The sequence below is a fragment of the Octopus bimaculoides genome, chromosome 11 (assembly GCF_046866305.1).
Source record: "Octopus bimaculoides isolate indiv1 chromosome 11, ASM4686630v1, whole genome shotgun sequence".
Taxonomy (NCBI): domain Eukaryota; kingdom Metazoa; phylum Mollusca; class Cephalopoda; order Octopoda; family Octopodidae; genus Octopus; species Octopus bimaculoides.
Genome location: NC_142938.1, coordinates 62,860,246 through 62,871,930, shown reverse-complemented (window position 1 = coordinate 62,871,930; position 11,685 = coordinate 62,860,246).

The following is an 11,685-nucleotide window of genomic DNA, read 5'->3' as shown; positions in this document are numbered from 1 at the left end:
ACAGAAAACTACCAGCAATGCAAAAAGGGACGGTCAAGAAACTTTTATATATTTCAAGCACAAAGGCCCATCATTTGAAGTGAATGGCTTAGATGATTGCCAACACACACATACACATACACACACATACACAGTTACACACTTACACACACACACGCACACACACAAATATGTATGCGTAAACGTATTTATATATATATATATATATGTATGTATGTGTGTATATGTTTGTGTGTCTGTGTTTGTGTGTCATTGCTTGACAACCGATGCTGGTTCAGCAAGAGAGACCGATAGAATAAGTACTAGGCTTACAAAGACTAAGTCCTGGGGTCGATTTGCTCGACTAATGGCGGTGCTCCAGCATGGCCGCAGTCAAATGACTGAAACAAATAAAAGAATAAAAGAAAAAGAAAAAGATATGTGTGTGTGTGTGTGTGTGTGTGTGTGTGTGTGTGTGTACATATATATCTGTATGAATATTCATCTTTCACTTGAATTGAACCCAGTACAGTAATCCTTTGCCATATCACAGTTCACCTATTGCAGTTCACCTATTGCAGTTCACCTATCAAGGTTTATCATTTAAGCTGACGTCGATACCTTTGTGGTGTTGTTTTGCATTTATAATAAAATAAATATATACAAATTATAAAAATAATTTTTAAAAATACACAGTACAGTAGTGTTTCTCCTTCACGGATTTTCACCTCTCTTGGGAGGTTTTGGAACATACCACCCACAATAGTCGAGAGATTACTGTACTCATTTTTTAAAAACCTGGTACTTATTCTATCAGCCTCTTTTGCCAAACCACTAAGTTATGGGGGCATAAACACACCAACACCTGCTGTCAAGTGGTGGTGGGGGACAAACACAGACACATACAGACACACACACATGCGCACAGACATACACACAAACGCACAAACATATACAATGGGATTCTTTCAGTTTTTGTCTACTGAGGTTATAGTAGAAGGTTATAGTAGAAGACATTTGCTCAAGGTGCCATGCAATGGAACTGAACCTGGAATCATGCAGTTGAGAAGCAGGCATTTTACCATAGAGAGCTACTAACAATGCAAAAAGAGACAGTTAAGAAACCTTTATATATATCTCAAGCACAAATGTCCATCATTTGAAGTGAATGGCTTAAATGGAAGTTTATATATATCTTGCCACAAAGATTGCCAGTGTGTGTGTGTGTGTGTGTGTGTGTGTGTGTGTGTGTGTGTGTGTGTGTGTATGTTGTATGTATAATTGTACACGTGTCTGTGTGCATGTGTGTGCTTGTATGCATATATGTAGTATGTATAATTGTACACATGTGTCTGTGTGGATGTGTGTGTGTGTGTGTATATAGTATGTATAATTGTACACACATGTGTCTGTGCATGTGTGTGTGTGTATGTAGTATGTATAATGGTACACATGTGTCTGTATGCATGTGTGTGTGTGTGTGTGTATGTGTATGTATGTAGTATGTGTAATTGTATGCATGTGTGTGTGCATGTGTGTGTGTGTATGTGTATGTATGTATGTAGTATGTGTCTGTGTACGTGTGTGTGTGCATGTGTGCAGGTGTGAGTGTACATGTGTGTGTATGTAGTATGTATACTTGTACGCGCGCGTGTGTGTGTGTGTGTGTGTGTGTGTGTGTGTGTGTGTGTGTAATTGCATGTGTTTTGATTGGTATTAACAGACAAGAGAGAAGTTTTAATTTTCGCTTAAATGTCTGAAAAAAATATTCTTAGCATTTTTAAGCAAACCTTTATGAATCCTGGAATTTGTGCTTTTGTGATCATGCTCATGCTGTAGTCTGTGATTTTGTCATGGACAGGGGCAAAAAGCAAGATTGAAATTTTGCATTAAACTTGGGAAGTCTGCTAGTGAGACATTGAGCATGTTTTGGCAAGCTTACAGCAATGAGGCAATGGGTTGTGCATAATATTTTGAGTGGCATGGATGCTTCAAAAGCGAAAGAACATTCCTGGAAGATGATGATACTTGATGATCTAGAAGATCTGCCATGAGTGTCACCCCCAGAAATGTGGTATTGTGCATTGAGAATTCATCCCCCAGGGCCAGACAATCAATCGAGTGTTCTACCGTGATGTTTTGAAACATTTGAGGGAGGACATTTGGATCTGTTGAGTACAAAGAATTGGATTCTTCATGATAACAATGCACCCTGTCACCGAGCTCTCTCCTCACTCGTGAGTTTCTTATCAAAAACAACATGGCATCACTTCTGCACCCATCCTATTCACCAGATTTAGCACCCGCAGACTCCCATCTCTTCCCCAAGATGAAAATGCAGCTCAAAGGCTGCTATTTTAACACCATTATCAAGACCCAGAGCAAATTGCAGAAGATCCTCAACTTGCTTACGGAAAACAACTTCAAGGCCAGATTCCAAAAGTGGCAGGAATGCTAAGAACGGTAAATTGCTGTGCAAGGAGATGATGTTAAAACTTAGGCAAATAAGTTATTTTTTATTAAACATAATTAGTTTTGCTTAGTAAACGTAGCTGGCAGAATTGTTAGCATGCTGGGCAAAATGCTTAGCTGAATTTTGTCCATCTTTACATTCAGAGGCTACCAAGGCCGACTTTGCCTTCCATCCTTTCAGGGTTGATAAAACTAAGTACCAGTTGAGCACTGGGTTGATGCAATTGACTTATCACCCTTTTCAAAACAAATTACTTGCCTTGTGACAAAATTTGAAATCAATCTTATCGTTTATAAGGTGGCAGAATCATGTCACCTTAGCAGACAAATGCTTAACAACAATTCATCTATCTTTACATTCTGGGTTCAAATTCCGCTAGGATCGACTTTACCTTTCATCCCTTCAGGTTTGATCAAATGTGTACCAGTTGAATACAGGGGTCAATTTAATCAGCTTACTCCTTCCTACGAAATTGCCATCCTTGTGCCAAAATTTGAAAGCAATATTTATTATCATTTAATTTATTTATTTAGACATTCATTTCCCTATTTTGTGGGAAGTGGTTATGTCTACTTAAGTACCTGTCTGAAATAGTGAATATTTAAACACAAAGCTGTCCTGTCTGCTTGTCTTCCTTTGTATCAATCAACATTTTGTTTCCACCAACCTTTCAAACTAACTTGTACTATGAGATAAATCCATAGATTTCAGCCATCACTGCATTTGTAAATTAATTAAATTCATTAAATACACATAAACGTCTGTCGTGTTTAAATAACTTCACTGTAGACAGCAAGGAAAGGATCTTTCTCCTAACCCTCTTTTCCTGTCCACAGTGAAGTTATATAAACATGACAGACATTTATAACTGGTTAATGTATCTAATAAATTTAATTAAGTTATAAATGCAATGATGGCTAAAATCCAAGGATTTACCCTCAAAGTTTAGTATGAAAAATAAACTGTAAACATGACAGTAATTTTCTCCAATATTTCTCTCATATATTCAATTGACATTATTCCTCATTTGGAAACTCATGTGTTCATTCAATCTTTTGGAATTCCAACTCTGTTTGATTCGTTTCAAGTTGACCAAGCTTTATGCATGCTAGCAAATTCACTGTTTGCTGCTCTTGTATATCACAACTATCATTCCGATAGGACTGTGAATGAAAATTCATGATTCATGACTGATGATGCTTAACAATGCAGAAACATAGGTGTCCTATGATATTTTAAGATGTCATTCATAGCCCAATGTGCTTTCACACATGTTGTCCCCTGAGATTATTTTCACTTTTTAAGTGGACATGAACGTTCTAAATATCAGTATATCTCATAAGCTGCTCCTCATACATACATACATACATACATACATACATACATACATATATATATATTGACTCAGCTCTATGCAACTTAAAGTTTCATAGGCTTATAAAACAAACATAACTCATCAGGCATCTAGAGAGGGTAGCAGGATATGAGATAAATTCAAGCTGATGTTAAGCCTCTGTTGGTCAACTCAGATCACATAGTGTTATTGGTCAAGAAATGACATCAATTATTTTATTTGTTCTTAAGCCCACATGGTTCGACAGGATGTTTGTAGGCAGCCATTGCTGCATGACCTGAATTGACCGATAGACACCTAACATCTTGAATTTATTTCATACCCTGTTATTCTTTCTTGATGCTTGATGAGTTAGGCTCGTCCTATCAGCCAACAAAACTTTAAGTTGCATAGAGCTGAGTCAATTTGTTATTAAATAATGTGTAACTCCAGCCAAATGTGTCAAGTGCCAGTTTCTTTCATCTACTCACTCACTCATGTGTGTTTGTGTGTGTGTGTGTGTGTGTGTGTATAAATACATGTATGCATATATGTATGTATGCAGACATATGTTCACATATAACCAAATAGATATTGTTGCTATTATGCAAAAGTGCCGTAAGCCCAATATGTTGCTTTTTTAAAAAAACGAAAAAATGGTTTCACCGTTCCATTTCTTTTTATATTTGCAACAGTTTCAGCTTAACAATAATTCTTTGTTGGGTGCATAAAATCATAACTCCATGCATGTATGATATTTTCAGTCAGAGATATTTTTGCAAAACTATCGTATGTGGGGCTTACTACAGTTTATATATATCCCTAGTGGCTTCCTTCCTCTCCCACATCCATGACACTAACCATGCTCTCCATCTCTTCAGCTCTTGATATCAAGAGTCTACATACAGTGAACCCACACAACGAAGGACTTCTAACACTCAGACACTTCCTAGATCTTCGGCCCAACCCCCAACCTGACACTTCCACACTTCTTCATCTGGCCGAACTTGTTCTCTCCCACAACTGCTTCTTGTTCTCCGGGGATTTTTACCAGCAAGTCTCAGGGGTAGCCATGGGAACGAGAATGGCTCCAACTATGTGAACCTGTTCGTTGGCTATGTTAAGGCCCAAATGTTCTTCATGATTCACTGGTCCCACTCCCGAACTATATAGTTGTTATATTGATGACTGTATTGGTGCGACCTCAATCTCCAGCAAACAACTAGACTCCTTCCTCTCTTTTGTTCAATCCTTCCATCCTGCCCTTGAATTCTCCTACACTATTTCCAACACTTCCATCGCATTTCTTGACATTTCAGTCAACAAACAACACCTGTCTGTGTTCGGATTGTCTTTGCACAGGGGCCATTCGGACTTCCACCTTTGCCATGAACAAGAATAATCTTCTCTCTTTGCTCTTTTTCACCACATGCTCAACTCCCCTCCTCTCTTCATCTGACTCCTCTCCTTTTCTCTCTTCATCTAACACCTACTTCCTCTCTTCACTCCTACCCACCTCTCCTCTCCTCTCTTGCTCTAACACCTACTTCCTCTCTTCACTCCTGCCCACCTTCTCTCTTTATTGATACTCTCCACCAACACCCCACGCCCACATACCCCACTCCCACATACCCCACACCTCCACCCCACAGCCATACTTCCATCACACCCCCACATCCCCCACACCACGTCGAAACACTCCCACACCACACCATATTACACCTCCCCACACCATTCCACACACACTAGCACTAACCACTTCCCAGCACCCACACCATACACCATCATCTGCATGCCTACATACCTTCATCTGCACACCTACATACCATCACATCATCTACACACCAACACATTACAGATGCACGCACTTACACACGCACACATCCACATGTTAAAGTCACTAGCCACTACCCACACACACACACACACACACGCATGCACCTTCGTTTTGGGATCACCAATACTTTATCATCTCCCCTTCTTTCTACCTCTCCTGTTAAACCTTTTTGCCAACCAGTCACCATGATTGATCACTAAATCCACAATTTTTTTTATTCTCTCTCTTATTCCTTTCTATTGAAGAGTGTAGGCTCAAAATGTAAAAGACTTTTCCAAGCGTCAAACTAATACACCTGCTTGTTGTTCATACACCTGTCTTCCTCTTTTGTTTTTCTGTAAATTTCAACAACAGGCATAGGAGTGGCTATGTGGTAAGTAACTTGCTTACCAACTACATGGTTCCGGGCTCAGTCCAACTGTGTGGCACCTTGGGCAAATGTCTTCTACTATTGCCTCGGGCTAACCAAAGCCTGGTGAGTGGATTTGGTAGATGGAAACTGAAAGAAGCCCATCGTATATATGTATGTGAGTGTATATGCTTGTGAGTCTGTGTTTGTCCCCCAACATCGCTTGACAATCGATGCTGGTGTGTTTACATCACCATAACTTAGCAGTTTGGCAAAAGGGAGCGATAGAATAAGTACTAGGCTTACAAAGAATAAGTCCTGGGGTCGATTTGCTCGACTAAAGTTGGTACTCCAGCATGGCCACAGTCAAATGACTGAAACAAGTAAAAGAAAAGAATAAAAGAATATATGTAAATATATATATACACACACACACACACACATATGTATGTATATATGTATGTGTGCATGTGTGTATAAATATGTATTTATGTGTGTGTATGTGTATGTATGCATGTATATATATATATATATATACATATGGGACCAACTATCACAATGTGTGCCAGCAAATCCTTTGCAACAAGATGATATATAACCCTTCTCCACCACCTTATCTGGCTATTTGCCAAAACACTATAATCAACTGTTTGACTAGCTTACTATCTATGCCCTGCATAAGTTAAACAACTGGGCCTTTGTCTCCATAAGCCATTTGGTGACTAACCCCATATTTTTATCTACGAACAGGTGTAGGCTGATTCATATTGACAAGTGTCATATCTGACAAAGTGATCTGATCAATCCTGTGGAAGTTACGACTTTTGTCTGTTACCTCTGCTTCAAACCACGCAGATCTACAGCTGAACAGAATAGTCATCTGAGAGGTCATAGGTGGAATGTCTGAAATACTATTGAGAACAGGGAAGCTCAGAGAAGCAATAATCTTCCGTGAAGATGAAACAATCACTGTATGTCTGCATGTGTGTGTGTGTGTGTGTGGAAATATATGTAATGGAAAATATATCTAATTCAATTTCACTTGTTAACCAGTATAAATTGCTCGATTCTGTGACTTTGTAGATTATCACTAAGAAGGAATGAATGAAGAATACACAAAAACTCAAAAACAGAAATGTAAGATTTTAATATCTATTTGTGGTCGCAAAAAAAAAAAGAAAAAGAAAAAATTCAATTTCTATAATATTAATCCTGAACCGAAATTGTAACAAAGTATTTAAAAAGGAAGAAATATCAGATTGAGATTTGAGGTTTTAAATAAATTTATCACTTCAACTGAAATGAAATATAATTAGAACTATTGTTGAAAACCTTGATAAGGAAGCACTTTGTTGGGTTTGTCACATCCTAGAAGTAATGAAGCAGTCATTAGTTGGTATTGTGGCTAAAGTGCAATGCTGCTGCAAAGCGGCATTGTTAAAGAGGGACACCAATGAAAACTCTTTGTCTCCTTATCACTCTACCTTATCATTCAAATGCAGGATTTATCATTCACTGTTACCATCACCTATCACTTTCTCTCTCTCTCTCAATCCTTCTCTGTCTCACTCTCTTTCTTTCTCCTTTCCCATTATTCTCTCTTCCTTTACTACCTCTTCCCCACATTATCACCATTATCACTCTCTCTCTCTCTCTTCCTTTGTTTCTCACTTTCTCGTTTTCTTTCTCTCTCTTTTCTCCCTATTGTATTGTTTTTCTATTTACCCTTTTTACCAGCAGCCCTCATGTAGCTGCCTATCGCTGTTACTTTTCTATTACTACTCTTCTATCACACTACCGCTCCTGTTCCTTCATTTCCATCACCATAATCTCTCTTCTATTATTCACTTTGCCTGATTCTCTCTCTCTCTCTCTCTCTCTCTCTCTCTCTTCACCACTTTTTCTTCTATTCACCATCTTGGTCAGGTTGCAACGAATAAATGAATGGAGACAACTTAGAGTCAAAAGGACTCTTTAATCTCAATGGAAACTAGGCACTCTCCTTGATGCTGTACCACCTTAGCTGGCTAAACTTTCCCTGTATTTCTATACATACTGATCACTTCTATCTCCATCTGTGTATACATTAAATGTATTTACACCACTGAAAAGCATGACGCAGTGCTTTTTGTGGGTTTTTTTGTCTGAGAGAAAACCTCTTCATATACATATTATGTTAAAAACACAATATTTATCAGAATGAGTTGAACATTGTCTTAGCAGTGTCTTAGCATGCAAACAACAGGTGAGTTTCACCCTACCTGGGACTTCTCAATACCATGCACCTGCTTGTCACTTGCCAAGATGAAATTCATGCTTCAATACACAGGAAAGGAAACAGTAAATAATACATTTCCTGGGAAGCTTACCAGACTGTAAAAATCAGATGCACAGCAATGCATTGACTGCAACCATTGGGAGCGAGCCACCTGTGTGCAGAGTTCTTGCTAGTAACTTCTGGTTACTTACACCGACAACCTTTACATTCACTCCATTGCCACAGGGCTTCCCATTTCTCTGAAAAAAATGGCTTGGATGGTAAAGCAGTTGGCACTGTCCCCACACCACTAGACTGTTTTGGGGCCTCCACACTAGGAAACAAATGGTGTACAAGAGTACAGTGAGGAAGGTTGACAGTGGGGCTACCCTACAGTAACAGTTCACTTGCTATTTGATTCCCAACCATTGTCTGATGGTACAGATCTTTCACTTGGCTGCAATAACCTTCAAGCCATTAATCTAGGTCTTCTCCGCCTTGTCGGTTATCTAATGTCCTGTTGTTGACTTCACCGCATCCCTGCTGGGAGTGAGTTTTCATGCATATCAACTTGGTTTCCTCATATATTTCGATGATAAACATTGCAATTAGGTTTATAAAAATTACTTCTGAGGATTATTCCATCTCTTCCTAAAACTCCTCTAAAAGAAATCTTTGTAGAACGGGGATTACAATACTAGTACTGATTATTGGTTTCAAATTCTTGCACAAAGCCAGTAATTTTGGGGGAGGAGATAAAGTTGATTGCATCAACCTCTGTACTCAACTGCGACCCCCAAAAGGATGAAAGGCTTAGTCAATCTTGGCAGAATTTGAACTCAGAACATTGCAGATGAAATGCCACTAAGCATCTTCGCTCATCATGCTAATGACTCTGCCAGCTCGCCACCTGAATGCTAGCACTAATTATTGAATACCTACTTCTTTTAGTATTTCATTGCAGTCTAAGGTGGAAAGCTTGCAGAATCATTAGCATAAGGTGGCGAGATAGCAGAAACATTAGCATACCGGGTGAAATGCTTAGCGGTATTTCGTCTGCCGTTACATTCTGAGTTCAAATTCCACCAAGGTCGACTTTGCCTTTCATCCTTTTGGGGTCGATAAATTAAGTACCAGTTACATACTGGGGTCGATGTAATCGACTTAATCCCTTTGTCTGTCCTTGTTTGTCCCCTCTATGGTTAGCCCCTTGTGGGCAATAAAGAAATAAGAATCATTAGCATGCTGGGCAAAATGCTGAGCAGTATTTCATCCACAACAGCATTTCATTTATCTGAGTTCTAATTTTGACATGGACAACTTTGCCTTTCATACTTTCAGGGTCAATGACATAAATACCAGTTGTGGGGTTGTTGTAATTGACTGACCCCCTTTTCAGGCCTTGTGCTTATAGTAAAAAGGATTATTTTATCGGTCTTAATCTTTCTCTTTTAAATGAACTCATCTGTTTACATGGTCATTTAGTATACTAGAAATAGCAGGGATGATTTAGGCCTCAAAATTAATTTCTTTCTCCAACATAATTATAATCTACATCACCAAAATGTATGAGGAAAGAAAGTCAAGATGTGTGAAATACCTGAACCCACACCAGATCACACACACACACACACACACACACACACACACACACACACACACTTGCCCCTACACTATGTTTTCGCCACAATATTCCAATATATTCATAATGTACACCATCTGAAATGTATTTGTAGAAAATTTCATTAAAAACTATCCAATTTCCAGAAAGTTATGAGGAAACAAAATCCTGAGGGGAACATTCCTGTAGTTACGCTCTAAATTTATTTACCGAGTGAGTGAGTACTATTAGACAAATAAAGGATATAAAGGAAAATTAGACATAACATAGCAGAAAAATTACACGAATTGGGAATCAACTGTGCAAATATCATTTAGCAACTAGCAGAAAACCACACAGAGAGCGGTCTTTCTGCTAGCAGAGATAAAACAGGAAAACATACTCCATCTTCTGAGTTATTTTCTGTCATTATTAATATACATGTAAGTAAACACACAGACACACAAACACATGCATAAGCATGTGTATATACATGTATAAACATATATATATGTATATACACACATACATATATGAATATATATATCAACATCGTCATCATTATCGTTTAACATTCATGTTCCATGCCGGCATGGGCTGGACAATTTTACATACATACTTATACATATTGATATAAACACATATATGTACATATGCACACACATATATACATATATATATGTATATATATATATACGTATATAATGATGATGATTATATATATATATGTATGTATATATATATATATATATATATATATATATATACATAGATATATATATATATTTATATTTACATATATATATATTTACATATATATATATAATATATATATATATATATATATATATATATATATATATATATATATATATATATATATTTATATTTACATATATATATATATATATATATATATATATATATATATATATATATATTTATATTTATATTTACATATATATATATATATATATATATATATATATATATATATATATGCATGCATGTTTGTATGTATGTATATGTGTATATATTTATATTTATATATATATATTTAGATTTTTATATATATATACACACACACACACACATACAAACATTCACATTACACACACATATACATACATACAATATCCAATCCAGTCTCACCTATTAACCAGTACAAACCACTCACTTCTATGAATCTGTTGATTATTTTCATCAAACAGGAATGACTGATGAATACTCTAGAGTAAGAATTTCAAAATATATGTTTGCAGAAAAATTTAATTTCTATAATATCATTCCAAAACCAAACTACTAACAAAGTATTAATATTAGGAAGAGATATTAGATTAAGTTTTAAGGCTTTTAATAAATTTAATTATCTCTTCGACCGAAATATAATTGAAATATTGTAGCAATCTTGTTAAGGAAGTACTTTGTCGATTTAGTCACAGTATGATGTAGGTGTGGTGACATAGCCTTTCATTAAAATTGTGATTAAAGTGGTATATTGCCCACACCACCTTCATCCTCTTTCATCATTCATTACATCCATCTCAAGTACAATCTCTACCAATCTGTCACTCTCTTCCTGCACTCTTAGGAAACTACTCATGCTTTCTTTTCTTCCTAATCAACCATCATATTCTCCCTTGTGTTCCCTTGATAGTGTAGCGGCACAAGCAGTCAGCGCCATATTGGATGAGATCTCACTGGCAGCCATTGCCATTTCCGAGACTGGAGCGAGATCTCACCTGCATCCATTTGCCATGCACAAGATCACAATGAGGCTAGCGATGGCAAACTGGATATAAGGGCCCATCTCTTCTTCACCGCAAGCGCTCGCTGAGCACACATATTCGCTGGCTG